We start from the raw sequence: 20,768 nt of genomic DNA, 5'->3' as shown, positions 1-20,768 counted from the left end.
AGTTTGGATATTTTTTTCTACCTGATTTACTTACTTTGGTCACCACTAACATCCTAAATTATTTATTATATTATGTATTATACAGTCCTAGAAAAGGAATGTCACAAAATGATATATAGCAATATTCCCATCTCACAAAGAGCCAGATGATGATAATCTCTATCAGGTTCGGTAGTATCTTACTAGAGATGTAGTCCCATTTACTTCATTCAAGTAGTCTGTGTTGAGTAAGGAACGATTTCAGTGTGAGTAAGCATATTACAATCTGGTCCAAAATAAACAAACTTAAAAATAAGATGCAAATGATTTGCTTCTATATTTCCATCATAGCAGTCAGTGTACTAGTGGCAATAGTAGGTGATTTTATTTTCAGACAGATGTGTGGTTTTTAAATTGAGTTTTCAGAATTGCACTGGATCTTTGCTGAACAATGCACCAATATCATTACCACTGAACATTATATAAGAGTACAAATGTGAAATACTGTGCTAAGCACAGAATACTTCACACCTATATAAACCCAACTTGCCATTATTGTATCTTACTTCATGTTGAGTCCTAGGTCCGAATTCATCACCTCTCATGGGGAAACTTGTAGGAAGGGGATTGCTGGGAGGAAGTTTCTTCCTGGAGATCCTTCTCTATTGTTCATTAGGAGGAATGTAGTTTGTCCCTTCATTGGCCCATCTCCAAATGTGGCAAAAACACCAGAATTTGTGGGAACACAAAGCCACATACATAGAAGCCCTGTGATCCCCCACTGGATCTGACCCTGGCAACCCTCAGCACCCTGCAAAGGCAGCTCTAATGGGCATATAATAGCAGGGACTTATCATGACATGGCTGCCCAGGGAACCACCATAGGCTTTGAATTGGGATAGTGCATGTTCCCCTCTCTACCCAGCCTGCTCACCAACTCCCGTTCTCAGTCTTCCCAGCCTCTGCCCCTTGCCTGAGTGCATGCCGCAAACTGACACAGTTCCCTTGGTAGAACAATGATACAAAAATGTCTGCCCCAGCCTTCTGAATGAGAGGCGGCAGATCCATGAAAGGATGAATCCTCTGTCCTTGATCTCAACATAACCTCCTATAAATATCTGCCAAGCTCCAGCCACACTCAGCCAGTCAGAAGGTGTTTCTGCAGTCTCAGAAGAAATGGGGAACATGCTTCATTTGCTTTGCTTCCCTTCCTGAAGTTTCAGATTCCCTGCTACCCCTTTCTAAGCTGTTCAACTCTTCTATATATGTCACAACAGAAGGGATACTAGGTAAGGGTTGCAGGATGCAGTATGTCCTATAGACCTTATAGTGTGCACATAAGTGCATGCTATGAATTTCAATTTAATAGTTGCAATGATTAGATATGACCATATAAGGGCCAAAATCAATGGGATTTATGATTATTCACAGTTTGGCTTTGCAAAATTATAACAAGGGTGTAGTTTCAGAACTAATTTACATTTCATTCAAAATTCCAAAATTGAGGGGTTCAACAAAAGGATCTAAGTTTGGTCCCATCTTTCATTCTAACATTGTGAACCATTCTTCAAAAAGCTGTACTGTAGGCTTTAAAAGTTTATACTTCCCTCTAAGACTACAGAGGGAAAGTTTGATTTTTAAAAGTGCTGTATTCCAAAGAGAAGATAAATTCTGCAAGATGACTGAAGTGACGATCAGAAAGAGGACAAAACTCTCAAGTTCAACTCTACAGGATTAGCAGGAAATAATCTCTTCCCTCTCTTGCCTGAGCTATTACTGGGCTTTTTGAATGTTTAAGTACATTCAAAAGCATTTTAAACAAGCAGTGTGATACAATTTTATTAATGGCATTAACCATTAAGCTTTTGGTTTGTAACATAAATCCTGAAATCAAATGATTTCTCATAATGGCTGTACTCCAAAACCCTGTGAAGTCAATGGAAAGACTCCCACTGACTTTAATGGGGAGGTGGATCTGGTTTCTAAATATGCAATGGGCATAGGCAGTACGTAATGTGGCTGAGGAAGGCTAAGCCACCCCAAAACCTCATGCTGCTACGGAGGGTGGATGGATCCATGCCACATGGATCCATGCCGAAAGGCCCTGGCCAATTTGGTTCCCCCAGAAAAATCTTCCCCTGCCATAGCCACAGGGTTGGAGGAGCTCTCCTCCTCTGCCGGCACCACAGCGAGGGCTGAGAACTTTTCTGGTCTCGGGGCCACACAGGTAGGGGGAGCTTTGAAGGAATAAGCGGGGGCACGGCCTCAGAGGTAAGAGGTAGAGTGTGGACAGAACGGAGGTGGGGCGAGGGGGGACGCGGCAGAATGGGGGTGGGGCCATGGGTGGAATGGGGGCAGGCAACAGGGGAAGGGACAGAATGGGGTGGGACCATGGGCAGGGTAGTGGCCATGGGGTGGTGCTTCAGTCCCAGCCGAGGTGAGAGCTGGGTCCCAGCCACTGCTGAACTCTCAGGCTCCTCTGTGGCCCCAACTGAGCTCTCACCCCCCTCCCTCCCTTCCCCAACTGGGACCACGGGGTGGGGATGGGGGGTGAGAGCAGCGAGTAGGGCATGACCTTGGCCGGAAGAGGTGGGGCACAGGGCTAACCTCCTCAAGGGGAAGCTTCACCTGCCACCCATGGAAATGGGGTTTGTCTACTGATAAACTTAAATTTTCTATTTACACCATTTTGGAAGTCCCCTTTTCAGTCATCATTAAATCAATAAGGTGTAACAAAAGAAGCACATCCTTCCAGTTCTGCTGGTAATACACTGCTCCCACTTAAGTATTTAGAGATTTTATTCACTGCAGGTGACATTTTGATATCTAATTAATTTGTTCTTAAGAGCAGGAACATCATAAAGCCTGGCTTCAAAAGACCATGAACCCTATTAGTTAAGCACTTGCTCTTTAAAAAGTGCATATTTTATGACATGAGACTTTTTTAAATTGTTTGCTCAAATGCATTTCTCATATGAATTTGGCAAATTGCTCATAACAGCTGTAGAGCAAGTAGCTAATACAATATATTAACCAGGTTTTCAAAATGTATAATTTCAGAAAAAGTATCTATTATCCCAATGTAATTATTGAGATCAAATACTCTTTGCTATCTAATGATTCATGATATATTGCTCTCATTACATTCTGCTTTTATATTTATTTATTTAATTTTATAATAATCCTATTAAGTTCATATAAATAATCTTTTAAATCCAGAAGAATGTTGATTTTCAATTTATTCAACCAGGAGACCTCAGACCACAGAAAATCTTTACCCACTAGAAAACTACCATGGGAGAAAAGACTATTCAGTTCAAAGATGCCTGAGAGGTGAAGCAATGAGAGGAAGGTTAAAATGTTGTTCCTAATTTACTGGTTTTCCACATGTATGTGTGGATTTTGTTAAATATCCAGTCCAGATAAAGTGAGGCTTTTGTTGTTGCTGCTGTTATTCCATCAAAAAGGTCAACAAAACCATCACCTTCCGTACTTCAACAGGAGTCTGGAAGTCCCAGGATTATCAGAAATTTAAAAAAAAGCAGGGCTGGGAAGCACTGGGTTTAATTCTCTTTTGGGGGTCTATACATTTTTAGTAGGAATGACAAGATTTATAGAATTAGGAAAGTTTTATTTTAGGGTTCACCTAACAAGGTTTAGGGCCCACTTTTCCTAGCAAACATACAACATAGAAACATTTGGTGTTGGATTGTTTTGCCTTATAAGGACCCAGGTAGTAAAACAGGCAACAGAGAAGGGGACATATCTGTTTGCTAGATCCAAAGAGTACTGAAGTTTGGGGAACATTCAGATTATTGATCCCAATCCAAATGTGGCTTGAGCCCATCTCAAGAAGTAAGAAATGAACTTTGAAGGCAGTTAGGTCCCCTAAACTTATATCCCACAGAGAAGTTCCTGACAGAGTGCAAAACTCCAAATGGTGGCACAATCTCTTCCTAACCTCCATTATTCTATCTCTTTTTTTTTTCTCTCCTTCCATCTCCTACCCATTCTATCCATCACCTTATTTTTGGGGCTAATTGGATTTTTTTAATGAAAAAATATCTTAATTGAAAATTAAAATGTATTTTTGAAATGTTCCTCTCCTAGCCGTGCCCACCCCCCACCCCCAATAATCTTGTGGGGTTTTTTTAGGTTTTAAAACGAATAATAATGAAACAATATTATTAATTATTATTATTATTATTATTATTTACAGTCTGTTTTCTTTTTCCAGTGGCAAAATGAAAACAAGGCAAAGAAAGAGAGAGGAGTTTTTAAAAAATGGAATGGGGTTCCGTCAAGGTTCCTTCCCCACTCTGAACTCTAGGGTACAGATGTGGGGACCTGCATGAAAACCTTCTAAGCTTACTTTTACCAGCTTAGGTTAAAACTTCCCCAAGGTACAAATTAATTTTACCCTTTGCCCTTGGATTTCCAGTGCCACCACCAAACTTTATCTGGGTTTACTGGGAAACGTAGTTTGGACACGTCTTTCCCCGCCAAATCCTCCCAAACCTTGCACCCCACTTCCTGGGGAAGGTTTGGTAAAAATCCTCACCAATTTGCATAGGTGACCACAGACCCAAACCCTTGGATCTTAGAACAATGAAAAAAGCATTCAGTTTTCTGACAAGAAGACTTTTAATAGAAGTAAAGGAATCACCTCTGTAAAATCAGGATGGTAGATACCTTACAGGGTAATTAGATTCAAAACATAGAGAATCCCTCTAGGCAAAACCTTAAGTTACAAAAAAGACATACAGACAGGAATAGTCATTCTATTCAGCACAGTTCTTTTCTCAGCCATTTAAAGAAATCATAATCTAACACATACCTAGCTAGATTACTTACTAAAAGTTCTAAGACTCCATTCCTGTTCTGTCCCCAGCAAAAAAAGCATACAGACAGACACAGACACTTTGTTTTTCTCCCTCCTCCCAGATTTTGAAAGTATCTTGTCTCCTCATGGGTCATTTTGGTCAGGTGCTAGCGAGGTTACCTTTAGCTTCTTAACCCTTTACAGGTAAGAGGATTTTTCCTCTGGCCAGGAGGGATTTTAAAGGGGTTTACCCTTCCCTTTATATTTATGACAGGTTCCCTGCCAAAAAAGAAAATCAAGAAAATCATATTTTACTAAATATAGTTAATATTTTGATACAATAGTGTACAGTATTTAAAATCACTTGATGGGTGCAGGCTTTGGGGTGGGGATAGGGAAGAGAGGTTTGGGGTGCAGGAGGGTGCTCCAGGCTGGGACCAAGAGGCTCGGAGGATGGGAGGGGGATCGTGGGCAGGTGGTTGGGACACAGGAGGGGCTCAGGGGAGTGCTTACCTCAAGCAGCTGGCGGAAGCAGAGGCACATCTCCCCTCCAGCTTGTTTGCGGAGCCGCAGCCAGGCAGCTTTGTGCACTGCCCCATCCACAGGCACCACCTCTGCATCTTCCATTGGTTGTGGTTCCCGGCCAATGGGAGTTGCGAGGGTGGCGCTTGGGGCGGGAGCAGTGTGCAGAGCCCCCTGGCTGCCCCTATGCTTAGGAGCCATATGGGGGACATGCCGCTACTTCCGGGAGCTGCAAGGAGCAGTGCACACGCACATGGAGCATCCCCCAACCCCACTACCCAGCTGGAGCATAGGAGCAGTTAATGAATATTTCAGATCTTACCCAAATACATGCTCACAGCCAATTCTTATTAACTAAACTATGATTTATCAAAAAAGAAAGAGTACTGGTTACAAGATCATTATACTTACCGACTTGAATATAATTCTGAGGTCAGTTTCATGGTAGAGATGGTGAGCTTTGTAGTTACAAAGAGTTCTTCAGAATTAGTCCATAGGTTATAGTCCAATGTTCAGATCCAGGGTGATCCAGGTGGGACTGGAGATCTCAGTCTTATGACTCAAGCTTCCACTGCATAAAGCATCAAGCAGATCTGAGATGAAAGGATCAGGTCCTGAGAATGTTTATACAGTTTTCTGGCAGCCTCTTGACCATACAGTCCTGGATGAACAATAGGCTTTTGAAGTATCCTTCTATTTCCTAAACATCACCGGTAATTAACTACATTGATTAATATAAGGTAATTTAAAGAGACATATAGACATGACATCTTTTTACTCACATTTCATCTAAATGTTAATTTTCCCTTTTGAGGTCTGAATCAATAGCTATAGTAATAGACAGGAGCTGTCTGTATATATGGTCAACATCTAACAAGATATGAGTGAACATATACAATTAGTACTACCTATAATTCTCTAAAAATACAGGTTTGCATTTCAAAGTTCTAGCCTATCTAACACAGAATGGCACTAATTACCATTTAGATACTTTTCTAACATGTCTTTAAAGGTTGAATCTGGGTCATTTAGCCTGTGAGATGCTTAACGCTTTATGGCTATGTGTCACAATAATGTTAATTTAAAAAGCAATTAAAATTAAACATGAAACATCGGTAACAACAGTAACCTTTCTGTACATCATAAAGGTGCCCATTTTACAGCAAACCTTTGAAGAGAGATCACCTCTTACAAGGTACAACTTTTGCTAACTCCCATGAGTGGTCACTCAGTCAGCTCTGGGCACATCAATAGCCTCTGAGGCTCCCTGCTTGACCAAAGCCCCAGGAGATTCTCAACAGCAGTTTCTGGCTTTCTAGCAGCAGTTTAGCAGTGGCTCCAGGTTTGGACAGAGTTCCATAAAGCAATCTCAGCTCCTCTCCAAAATGGAGCCCACCACATGCTTGCCCTGCATTCCCTGGAAGAGGAAGTCTCTCTCTCTTCTGTAAGACATCATGGGAGGTGTGGTCTCCAAGGCTAACAGCAGCACTCAGATCTTCCCAACTGGAACACTTCCAATTATGGTCAGAGGCCCTTCTAGTAAATGGTGCCTACATGTGGGTTAAGGATTAAGAGAGTGCTAGGGTCTACATTTTAGGAATAGAGATTTGGAAGTCCTGAAACTTTTCTCTAGTCCTACAGTCACTTAAATATTTTTAAAAAATAAAATAAAATAGTGTTGTGTCAGGAAAAAAAAGGTTTTTTTTTCAGGACAACGTATTCTACTCAAGTGCAGTTGATGAGCAAAGAACTCTACTAAATTGCAGTTTTTACCCCTCATTCAACATTTGCTGTGCAGTTACAGCACGGTCAGTGGTTCTTTGGAAAAAAATGCTTTGGATGCTGTGATACAGCATGGCCAAGGGCAGCAGAAGAGTGTTTTTTTTTTTTTAAGCAGAAAATAATTTTATTTATATAACACTTACAAAGAATCACCAAAAAGGATAAAGCAAAACTATGCAACAAAACAAAAGCAAACACAAGGTATAACACAGCAGCCTTCAGGAGGGAGAAGTGTTCAGGCTAGCCTGGGCCCAGAGCAGGGGGGCTTCCTCGACACTCGTGGTCTTCCACCCCCTGAGTTACCTGGTGGCCTAGAGTGGGGGAGCTTCCTCAACACTCATGGTCTTCCACCCCCTCGAAGTACCTAGTGCCATGCCCAGTGTCACCGATTATTCCTCTCCTGAGAGTGCCCGACAAGATGGGCACAGCTGCGGGGAGGCGGTTTGGGGGTGGGGGGGACGTACACCCACGTGTGATAGGACCCCTCCTAGGTGACAGTGATGATGGTATCCACAGTGGCAATGGCTGGGGCTGGGGTCTCTCGCTCGTCCCCTCAATCAAAGGGTCAGATGGAGGGAACCGGACGGGGTCACCGAGCAGAAGCAGGAGAATGTTTTGTTTTGTTTTGTTTTTTTGAAGCAGAAAAGAATTTTATTTGTGTAACACTTACAAAGAATCACCAAAGAGGATAAAGCAAAACTATGCAACAAAACAAGAGCAAACAGAAGGTATGACACAGCAGCCTTCAGGAGGGAGAAGTGTTCAGGCTAGCCTGGGCCCAGAGCGGGGGGGGCTTCCTCGACACTCGTGGTCTTCCACCCCCTCGAGTTACCTAGTGCCACCCCCAGTGTCACCGATTATTCCTCTCCTGAGAGTGCCCGACAAGATTGGCACGGCTGCGGGGTGGGCGATTTGGGGACGGGGGGGGGATTACACCCACGTGTTATAGGACCCCTCCTAGGTGACAATGATGATGGTATCCACAGCAGCTACGGCTGGGGCTGGGGTCTCTCGCTTTTCCCCTCAATCAAAGGGTCAGACGGAGGGAACCGGATGGGGTCACCGAGCAGAAGCAGGAGAATGTTAGAAGGGAGCCTTATTCCCTATAGAGGGAAGAAAGTTTGCTGTAAATTAATTATAGCACCTGAAGCCAGTCACATGATAAAAAACCCCTGCTTCAATCAGACAAGAGGAGGAGTTGAAGCAGAGTGGATTGGTGTTGGAGCAGAGAGCAATTTGGAGGAGTTGAAACAGAGTGGATTGGTGTTGGAGCAGAGAGCAGTTTGGAGGGAAGCAGAGGAGAGTTTGGAGAAGTGCTGCAGTGGGCTAAGAAGACCAAGACCGTAGGTAAAGGGACACCTGGTTTGTGCAGAGGGAGGGCAGGAAGCACCACAAGCTGAAGGGCAGGAGAGGGAAGTAGCCCAGGGAAAGGAACTGCTAGTTCTCATGGTTTACCACTATCCCTAGGGCCCCTGGGCTGGGACCAGGAATAGAAGGCTGGCCTGGGTCCCTCCCTCTCCACTCCCCTCCTCTAGGACACTAGTGGGGCAGTTAATACCCCAGTTCAGGGGTAAGAAACAGTGCCCTGAACCCCCACCCAAGAAGAGAAAGCATGAGACCCATCATAGTAGTGCCGGCAATTTGCCACAATGCCTATGTAAGAGGCCATGTCTTCAATTCATTATAAAGAGCCACAATAAGGAGGAAATTGGAGGGCACAATTTTTGTCTCCAGCTCTCTCCCAAAAACAGCAAAGGTCACACAGTATTTCCATCTTATTTGGATGTATTGATAGGGTGTCTTGGAGAAGCAGGATATACTCATACCACCTGACCACTTGCATGCCCGCTTTTGCCTGGGTTATACATACTCCCATGTAATCTGTGCAGATGGTTGAATAATAGGGGCTGTGGGATAAAGCTCCTGGGCCAGTCAGAATATTGATGTGAAACAGTAGTTCTTTTGAGCCTGTTTGGAAGTGGGTAAACAACAATGAAAGATTCTTTAATTTGGTCCTATATATTGGGCAAGCAACCCTTGCTCTTCACCTGCACCTAAGCCTTCATACGGAGAGTGCTACTGTGTCTGCACAGGAGAGAGAGAGAAAAAGCAGGGGGTAGGGGTGGAGGGAATTTATCTCCTCCTGAGTAGCTGTATTATGATGGGTCACAAATCTGGCCAATAATGATCAGATCTCACTCTAAGTATCCTCACCTTAACTCAACTTGAAGTTATTGAATGGATGCACAGTGTTGCAATTTGGAATCTAATTCTCAAGTATCACAGCTATAAAGCACACTTTTATACACTAATTAGCATTACATAATCAAGATGGAACAGAATTGTACTGTACAGGATGTCTCAATGCTGTTCTAAAATAAGATTGACATTTATGTGAAGAGAAGCTGTCTGAGTCTAAATGGCAGAGCTAAAAACCAGCAGTTTGATTTGGTTTTGACAAAGGTAAATAACAGAAAATGTTTTTAAAAGGTGTTAATATAATAATTTTAAAACTATCATCTCATCCACTTTTTCCATCTCTTTCCCATCCCTCCAGTTTTGTATTGCTGGTATCTGCTCTGTCCTCCTCCTCCTCCCCTTACTGCCCTCTGCTAGCCACATTTCTAATTCCCCTTCCATAACCTGCCCCACTTCTACATGGGCTGAGATTCCCATTTTGGGAATTACTTCAATTCACTAAATCACAAGTTGACATTTGTTATTGTGTACTTTTCCATGAAGACTAGGGAGAAAACAAAATTAGAACCTTTTTCCTGAATCACCTAAAGTGGATTTTTTTTTTTCAGATCTAATGATCTGATACAAATCACCCCCTGGCTTAAGTCATTCAAAAAAATGGCTGAGCAGATTTTGCAAAACTAAAACCCATTCTCCTTAGCCTGCCTCTTCTTTACTTAAAAAACAAACAAACAAAAAAACCACCTCTTTATTGACCTATCTAAAGTACTCATACCCCTTTTTGACCCAAGCGGCTAGTCAAAGTTTGGGGCTCTGGGGACAATCGAGATGGAAGTAGAAATTGATGGAATCTGTTGTTTTCTTGATGTAATCTTGCTTATTTACAAGGAATGTACAAGGTCCTGTGTCTCTGAATGCAAGAAGAGACAAGAACAAAAAAGCAGTTTCTTATCTTACAGCCCCGAAGCCTCTTTAGCCATCACCAGACTCAGAAGTACTCTCTCCAGCTTTTTACAGGGTCACACTGTTTACAGGCTTCTGCTTGGCTTTCTTGCCTCTCCATCTCTCTCTGTTCTTATCTGTTCTCAGATTCTGTGGGATGTCTCTTCCCATGCCATGCCCCCAAAACAATACTCAGCCAAAAGCTCCTGGAGAGGTACCTACACTCCTTTTACCTGAGGTGGGGGCTTATACTTACAGTTATGTTAGTTGAAGGGTGCGTTCATACTTGTCAATCTCAACTGGTTTTTAACTGAATCCATAACAAGGTTTCAAAAAGCTCTTATCAGTACAAACATACATCAAAGTAGATCATGTTTTATAATGGTTAGCAGATTATCTACTACATAATCTTGCAATGCAGCAATGCTTCGGGTATATAAAAATATCTACATTACAAAGTGTTTTGTTTCTTTACATAAGAACACATTACCTTCTCATAACCCTACAGATCAGCACGTAAGACTCACAATCATCCCTCTCCACTTTTTGGGAGAACACAAAGGAGTTTCATAGCACAATCTGAACTAATTCAGGCTGTGGCAAAAACTAATAGGTCCTCTATCTGATCCTCTGTCTAGGTTTGCTAGTTCCTTTTATCTTACAGATTCATCATGTTGTAGTGAAGTTTACATGGTTGTCTCTGACTGTGGAATCTACCAATAACACATGTTCAATTGTTCTAGGACTCTAAACAATAGCATTCCAATGTCCAGTGACCCTAACTGTATCTGTAATACAGCCTATTTCTTTTTCTTTTATTTTTTTATCTGACTATTTGAGTTCAGATGGTGACTATTTGAGTAGACGCATACACACTGTACATATATATATTTGGTGATATATATAATTCAAACAATCTTATCTCTAATAGGACCCCCATGGGCTGGGCAAGAAGATGGGAAGAGAAATTGAAAGGCAGATGCATTGTACATAAGATTTTTTCCAACATTCATTACAATCACCATCTGAACTCAAATAATTCCATGAACAAGCATTTTTCACTGATACAAGAACATGTTGTGGGGGGAAAAAGACCAAATTTCATTATAGTCTGTCCTTAGTGACATATTATTCTATCATACAAATCAATATCTGCCATTTGTGGACTATTGTAGGCCCTTTTTAATACTACTTTATTACAACATCAGTAAAGAATTATTATAAAACGGTAAACATCCCAGATTACAGCTGCAACTCAAATTGACACTATATGCAAATGTGATATTGGGCTGATATTTTACCACCTGATCGTCCGTGATGAGTTGCAAGCAGCTGCCAGAAATAAGGTTATATATGATGCCTTATCTTCTAACATTTATTTCAGTTCCTGCAGCCATTGTTTTTGGGTTTTCACCTTGTAAAACTTCACAAGCTAGACAAGGGTTGGCCTTGTGGTTACTTGCATGAGACATCTCCGATACTGCCATCTTCAAAAGATCAAAAATCATGAGTCAGACCCCCCAAAAATCATGAGGTTTAAAAAAAACAAAAAACCTTTACATAGTTTTTTTAGTCTTTCTTCATTTTTGAGCTGTCCTTGCCCTGAACTCCTCACGGCCCATCCCCTGGTGTGTGTGTGAGAGAGGGACAGGGACACACACACAATTAGTGTTAGCCACTCTTCAAAATTTATGGAATAAAATTATTTTGGCCCCCACTGCAGAAGCTCTCACCCCCATATCTGCCTGTCCCTGGCCCAGCAATTAATCCTGCCCCCCTCCCAAACTCCAAATCATTCCTGTCCCCCAGCCTACCTTCAGTTCAGCCCACCTAGCCTCACCTCTTCTTTTTCTGGGACTTTTCACTGCCCTCTGCTCCTTCCTAGGCTGGGTGCTGCAAGTAGAAGGAGCAGAGGTTCCAACCTCCATTGTTCCTAGGAGGGGAGGAAGGAGCAGATCTGACCCGAGCTATTTGGTTTTCTCTCTTTTCACTTCCCCTTCTCTGAGAATGGCTTCTGATTGCTGAAGGGAGGAGTAAAGAACTTTTCCTTTAGCAGTCCTGATTAGTCATCCATTCCAAGAAGGCTGGCAAGTAGGAAAGGTAGCCATTCAAAAGGAGTTTCCCCTCAGGCAGGGCTAAAATTTGCTAAAGGGCTTCACCCACCATCACCAGACTGGCTCCAGTCCCAGCTGACATCCCATCACTTGCAAAATGTGAGAGGTGGCAAACTTTGCAGATCAACACAGAAAGGGACTTGTAACACACACTCACTAGTATTTTACAACCATTGTGGTCATTAAAAATCCCCTGGCACTTTTCACAATGGTAGTACAACAACCAAATTCCAATTGGGTAATTACATTCCCTTATATTCCCTTTCCTAGCCCCTACCAGTTTCAACCAGTTAAGCCGTTTTTCACTCTCCCTTCTGAACTGTTGTAAATGATGGCATTTCATGGTTAAATGGCTACCCCATCCCAACCCAGAGATGAATGTCTTATTGGTGGGTGAAGGATTTCTATATTCACAGGGCCTAACCCTGCTGTGTTTACTCAGGCAAATCTTCTGTTGAAGTAAATGAATTTTGTCTGAGTAAGAATCGCATGAACAGAGTATTAGAGTCAAGTTTCAGAGTAGCAGCCATGTTAGTCTGTAGCCGCAAAAAGAAAAGGAGGACTTGTGGCACCTTAGAGACTAACAAATTTATTTGAGCATAAGCCTTCGTGAGCTACAGCTCACTTTATCGGATGCTTATGAAAGCTCACGAAAGCTTATGCTCAAATAAATTTGTTAGTCTCTAAGGTGCCACAAGTCCTCCATTTCTTTTTGCGGATACAAAACACGCTGACATCGATTGAAAACACACTGACATCAATCACCTTGTATTTTAACCAGGGAACTGAAAATTATATTCCAAGGACTCAGTGGTGCCTGATTCTGTTATACCAAGGGTTCCCAAACTTGGCTTGCGGCTTGTTCAGGGTAAGCCCCTGGTGGTCTGCGAGATGCTTTGTTTACCTGAGCATCCGCAGGTACGGCCACTCGCAGCTCCTATGGCTTTCCGGAGCTCCCATTGGCCAGAAACGGCAAACTGCAGCCACTGGAAGCTGCAAGCAGCCATACCTACGGATGTTCAGGTAAACAAAGCATCTCTCAGACCGCCAGGGGCTTACCCTGAACAAACCATGAACCAAGTTTGGGAACCCCTGTGCTATACTGAAGTAGCATCTTGCTCTGCCAAGTAGGCCTACTGAAATCAGTAAAGCCTTGTCTACACTACGAGGGTAAGTGAACTTAAGTCACGCAACTCCAGCTACATGAATAACGTAGCTGGAGTCGATGTAGCTTAGGTCAACTTACTATGGTGTCTACACTGCACTGCATCGACAGAAGATGTTCTTCCATCGACTTCCCTTACTCTTCTCATTCCAGTGAATTACCAGAGTCAATGGGGGAGCGATCTGTGGTCGATTCAGCGGGTCTTCACTCAAACTGCTAAATTTACTCCTGGTGCATCGATTGTCACAGTGTCAATCCCCAGTAAGTGTAGACATGCCCTGAGGTTCCTCAGAGCAAGGTATTACTCAGTATGAGTATGGCAGGCAAAATGCAGCCCTAAGCAAGGTAGAATTATTTAGGGCATTATCGAACAAACTCAAAACACCTTGAATTGCACCTGTGCTGGAAATATTTTTTCCAATAAATTTAATAATGTTTACCATGACTCAGCTTCTACACAAGCATTCCTTTATTAGTCAAAGGCCATGTGGTGTTGATTACATTCAAAATATTAATACAAGTATATATACATTTATTCACTATATCCTAGCAACAATACAGTTATAAGCATTGGCCAAATAGTCACAAGAGTATTGGGTTTGAGAGATATGTTGCCATCATGGTATGACTAGAGGAGGAAGGAACAGCTCTAACAAAGAAACTCCTAAAAACCTAAAATAAACAAGTGATGTCATTGCTCATTATCAGACCTTAACTGACACCAGATGAGGCAGTTTACACCTGTCCTCTAGCCTGGCTAAGACAATATTAACAGCTGGTTCCCTCTCTTCAAGGGTTCCTTCTTATTTTATCCTAGCTACTAAACTAAGGATTTCTTTATAATAAATTAAACAAACCTGTATAAACAATTATTTACTGCACCTGATATCAATTAACCATTTTAATTTTCTTTATTACTTCAACCTAAACCTTACATGAAATAATGCAGGTATTTCAGAGGTCACTTCAGATTTAACACAAACAACCCTTCTTTGTCATGATCTCAGTCTTTTTTTGGTCATACCGTCTGGGCCTGTTCTCTAACATCCAATGTAAGCGTATATTCCTACAACCTGAAAACACAATGGAAGACGGCACAGAGATGCAGTACCTACAAAAGAACAGGTGCAGTAGCAGCACATACACAACCTCCTAACATTGGAGTAAGATTGCATTCTTCCAGTAATTGTGGTATCTTGCTGACAGGCAAGACCAGTTTCAAGATATACCTTTTCTTAAGAATGGAAACTATGTACATGAATAGGAAACAAACCTTCCTATTCTTTTCTAGCTGTAGCCTGTGACTGTTCCCTGTCCTAAGCAAGTTGATTTCTCCATTCCAGCATGCAGTGCTTCACAGGGAAAAAAATAAAAACAGACTCCATAACGAGTGTATAGGAAGTGTGGCATCTCTACAATTCCTGGAGGATTTACTATACCAGGGGTCCCCAACGCGAAATGCCGCCGCTGCCCGCCATTTCGGCGGTGAGGCTTCTTTCCGCTGTTGCTTCTTGGCAGCGGGGTGTTTGGCGCCCGCCACAGTCTGTGGGGAATAGGAATGTGCTATTCCCACAGAAAGGTTGGGGACCACTGTACTGTACAATACAGTACTAACCAAAGAAGGCCCCAATTCAACACAGCGGTTTAATCACTTATTTAAATCCCAGTGACTTCTACAGGACTTTAAGCATGTGCTTTCAAGTGCTTTGCTGAATAAGGATGAAGGTAAGCGAATGCTTAAGGTTTTTGCTGAATCAAGGCCAAAACCAGAATTACAGACATAATAGCCTCATCAGAGCTGGCAGTAATTGCCTATTGTGATGAACATGCAGCAGAAGCTGTAGAAGCAACTATAACAAGAGACGTGCCCGCCGTTGCCACCAGAGAAGACATTTTGTGCTCCAACAAGTCTAGTTATTCACTGCTCCTCCAACTTGTCACAGAATGAGTCATCAGAGCAAACACCTACAGAATAGAATAGAAGCAAGATTACCGCAGTGGAAAGGCATGGTGGTGAGAATGAAAGCTCTGGAAATCTGACATTGCCAATATTAGTTTATACAGTAATAAATTACTCAGTTAACTGAAAAAGTCAAGCATGTACTGATGCATATCTAGATTATTAGAACAGATGAGAAGCCACTGTACATATTTTTTGCCCACTCCTTACCTGATAAACATATATATAAAGATTAACACAATGGGGTCCTGGCCCAAGACTCTAGCACTTTGATAATACAAATAATGAACGAATGAATGAATGAATGAATGAATATTGCCATACTGAACCCCTTACTCACACTGGTGAACAGTTACTCTCTTGAGTAATCCTATTGTCTTCAGTGGGACTACTCATATAAGTAGTTGCTTACCAGCATGAGGAAGAGGTTCGCATGCTAGGCCCCAGCACATGAGCACAAACTACTGATGTTTTCTAAGCTACACAAATTTTAAACTAAAATCAGAAATTAAAGTGGGATTTGGGGTTTTTTTTTTTTTTTTGGAAGAATAGTGTCAGTGACAGTGTAATTATATTTAATAGGGATAGATAAACTGTTTTGCAAAACAATAAAAGTGGATCTGAAACTATCTCTTGAAGTAAACATAACTGAACCCAACCCATCATGTTTATATTGGTTACTGTATTTGTTTTAGCTTATGAAGAAGTGCTCCATTACTGCTTTGTTCTCTCTTCCCTGCTACACTATTGAATACAAGGACAGATTTAGATGTGGTGTAAGAGGATCCATCTCCGCTGCATTCACTGGGGTTGCATCTACCCACATTTGCTTAGAATTAAGACTTATGTCAACAATATTAGAACTGATTTAAATATAGATTGGTGAGAACCAAAAGCATAATTAGATAAGGAGAGAACCTAAAAACTTTTTAAAGGAGGCTTTGTTACAATTCAGAAAAAAATAGTATTTTAATCTACAGTTCCTGTCTGATCTACTATTAATGAAATTATCTCCTTAAAGGTCAAGATGCTAATTAGGAAATTTTCTTTGATAAATCAGAGATGTGGAACATATGATTAGATCAGCTTTTTCTAGCATTCAATTACCCTTTTCTTCATTTTTAAAATACAAGAGAATTCAAAAATATAAACGGACATTAGTAACATGTAATATTTTTCTTTCTTAGACTAGGTACAAAATTAGCTTAAGAGTTCAGGTTCACATAAGTTTATTCAAAGATCAATTTCCATTTAAAATATAATTTATCAATAAAACAGTAAATGCATAATCACACTAATTAAGCAATATTATTTAAGTACTAAAAAGATGGTTACATTATGCTTTAATTGACATTTATTTCAAATGAATACATTTACTAATATCCAATATAAGTAAAATAAAATTTATCTTTCTAAAATATATGGCCAATGCCTATTAATCTATATACTGTGTACTTGTATGTAATCTATATACAAGTGACAAAATACCTATAATGATACAAGTTCATTTTTAGTTAAATTTTGAACAAAGACACATATCCAGGGATGTAGGAAGTCCTACGAAAAAATACCATGACACAAATCCAGCTATTTACCCGCAAGAAAAATAACCAACCAATGATATCAAACCAAACCCCATCATACACAAATACCAGCTCTTATCTCACTCACCTCTACACACTTGCAACAAACTAAATTAGTGTATCCTGAAGATCAATACATTTGGGCTGTCTCAGAGCAAAGGAGAAGAATTCCAAAGCTGAGGGCACCCACAGAGAATGCCCCCTGGGTTGCTTAATTCCTTTTAAAGTGAGGCAGGTGATTTAGCTAGAAAAAAAATCATTCATTTTGGGTCAAACTGAAAATATATTTCAGAATTTTTGGAAAATAATTCTGAAAATAAATGTTTTGACTTTTTGGATCTGCCTCCCGCACTCGACATGGACAATTCAGTAAAACTGACATGAATTTGCAACACATTTTTGTGTCACCAAATCTGCATTTTTCACTTAAACATGTTGGCCAAATACATTTGTCCAGGAAAGCCACTGAAAACATTATGTGCAGTGCTACATACAATCATTGTTTTATGTGCATAACAATATCAAACCTGTTGGTTAGAAAAATATAGCCCAGACTCTACTTATCTTGATAAAAATAAATGGAAACCTTTTAGTGGAACCTTTACAGCTTGCAGTTATAAAATACTTATGGTGCAGTTCTTTGCAATACTTGTACCTAAACACCCCGCAAACTTCCAACACCAGCACATACTTTATTATTTGAGAGCAATTTATACAGACTGCACAGTAAGTGGAAAATGGCCACAGTGTTCTAACTGAAAGATGTTTACTGAGGAGATTTATGAATGTCAGAATAGAAATTCTGGTCAGAAAAAACAATTCTGATACAAGGAACATGCATGATCCTATGCTGCAGCTGTTGGAGAGAGACCCACTATCTTCCTTCTCCTTCACCATAGCTATGCATGGATTCTGAGCCACCTAATCAATTTGGGTTGCTTTCAGTCACCTTCAGGCCCAATTTGATTTAGTGGACCTTTTCTGAATAGTGCACGCTTATAAACTTAATGAAGAAACCAAAGAGGTCAGTTGGTTCCACACACCTCTCTACTCATGAGAATTGTAGTTTGGTTGACTTATTTTGCAATTGTCCTCAATGTGCCAGACTATCGAGCCAGACTTCATGTCCCATAATGCACTGTGACTATGGGTCTCCATGATGCACTGCATCGTCTCACCAAGAGACACAGTGGTGTATCATGGAAGATGTGCTCTGACCAAAGAGCCTGGCCTATAGAGGAAAGAGGGAGAATGAGGAACCTGAACTACAGCTCCCACGAGGTTTCACATCAACATTTCTGAATCAAAATATTTTGTTTTTGGGAATATCTTGGTTCATGATTTTTTTCCCCAAAGTCAACATTTTCCATGATACCCCCCCACACACACACACACACTCACACTCACACTCACATTTTCTGATAGTCTTTTCCTAATGGCAACTTTGGATGAAATTCACTCCTGTGCAAAGAGCATAAGACCTATGCACCACTGAAATCCAGAAAGCAGAGTCTAGGTGAGATTAAGTGAGGCATAGACTTTATGCTAGTTCTCTGCACAGGTGTAAATTTCTCCCTTTGAGAGCAGAGACCAGGATTCTTGCTCCTTGTCCATGACTGGTGGTAATGCTGTCATACAGACAGGCTTTCCTCAAAAACACAGGATGTCCTCTTAGAAAACCTCAGATAGTACCTGTTCCCCAACTAAATTAAGCATTGTAGTTACTTTTTCATTAGTTAAACAAATTATATTTCATATCCAGTATTAAATTTATTAGGCCCAGACTATGCATATGTATACATATATAAACTTTGAGACTAGATAGCCTCCTTTTAACTGTTAATGTTTATTAATATATGATATACTTGCTTGTGTTTCACAGTTTTGTTGAAGTTTAATATGTATGTCAATATATGTAAAATACTATTTCTAATATTCTCTCAACTCCCAGATTATCATATTAATTGGATAATATAGTTAACCACCAGGATGATAATGGAAATAGTATTGAGATTTTCCGGGCATGTTATATTCTAAATAAACTAACAAGGTGAATAACTCCTATCACCTCTGAAGCTGAATTATCAGAAGTGAGTCAGTTCCCTGAGCTAAACTGCACTGCACTAAAGGAAAAAATGAAAAATTATTAAAAGTATACCCAGGGCAACATCTATTGTTTGTAACTAATCACATGACAGAGAAATCCTGAGTAAATTCTAAATGCTAACAAAATCCATTAGTAATACAATTATAAAATTCCTTTTCTCAGCACTATATCTGCTAGTCTCCTGTGTGTGTGTTTTTGTGAGCTGTGTTAGTTTTGTTTAGTGACAAGGCAGTTTTTGTTAGCAAAACTCACTTCTTGCTTCTTATGAAATTAACAAAACCAAAAAAGATAAACTCCAGATATTTTCCACACAACTGCAGAGCCTGCCAAAAAAAAAAAAAAAGCAAGTTGCACTCCTTTTTATTTAGATAAAAGTACAAACTTGTTCTCAATGTTCCTTCTTTATTGGTCTCCCCATATGTTAGCTCTTTTCTCCTCTCCCTGCTGACAATGCCCCTAACAGAAGTAATTTCTCTCCTGCTGTCCAGTCATACCACTCCAAATCTCTTCACTTGGTTTCCAGTCTCTGTGTAGCATATACAAGTTTCTCTCCCTCACTTTCAAAGCCCTGAATAACATCATCATACTGTAACAGCTATAAACTCATTGTTTCCTATTTCGCCCTTTCACTCCATTTGTTTCTCCATCAAGTATGTGTCAAAACCTGAGTTATGAGTTGCATTTTGAAACAGTTAAGTAGTTGGTGATATCACTTTCCTCTTGTAAAGCGGTAATGTAGATCCTTGGTTTGCTCTGAGGCCAAGATTTTCAAAAGTGACTAGTTATTTTGAATGTCCATCTTTTATGAATTGCAGAGGCAGAGAGCTCCACACTTTCTGAAAATCAGGTCCATTCAAAATGTCTTCAGATGAGCAACCAAACATTGAAGCACACAATGTCACTCATCACTTTTGAAAATTCTTGTCCTTGAAAGAGTCTAAACATTTCAGGAGGAACACAGAACTTGGAAATCTGATCTAGGCAAGGGAAAAGCCTTTCAGATCAGATTTAAGACAATGAGAAATTAGAACTGCAATACCACAGAAAAGTTATCAATAGTAAGTGTTGGGTATAGTCTGCCACTATTTGAGTCTTTAAGATCAAAACCTGCTTTAGAATTTTCAACACCCTCTATATTAAGCATGTAACAAACCCTGTGATCCCATACCTGGCTGTGTCAGACCTCAAAGTGCAGTGGAAGCACAAGGTTACCACTGTATGAGGGGTAAGGCATCAGAAAGTCCATACAAAGTAATTCTATGCTATATTGCTCAGGGTTCAGGCTGGAAAAAATAGCTGATGGTACTCTTTGAAGCTCCACGCACAGTAGCAGCTAAATGTCATGGGCCAAGAGTAAAAGGTTCACTTGTAAGAGGCAAATTTTGAAGTCTTGCTTAACTGCATACTGTGTCTCTTTGGCTAGCTAAGTTAAATGTTGCATTTAAAGAGATCTCTTTTCGTCCTACCCTGTCTCTTGGGAGATTCTCCCTCTCCTCCCTCTTTTCTTCCTCCTCCTCTTGTTGCTCCCCCACCCCATCTCCCTACTCCCCACTCCGATGGGAAGAACTCTGGCAGGAACTCTTTTTGTTACTT

Source organism: Natator depressus, chromosome 1 (genome assembly GCF_965152275.1).
Source record: "Natator depressus isolate rNatDep1 chromosome 1, rNatDep2.hap1, whole genome shotgun sequence".
In the NCBI taxonomy this organism is placed as follows: domain Eukaryota; kingdom Metazoa; phylum Chordata; order Testudines; family Cheloniidae; genus Natator; species Natator depressus.
Note: the sequence above shows the minus strand (reverse complement) of the source record.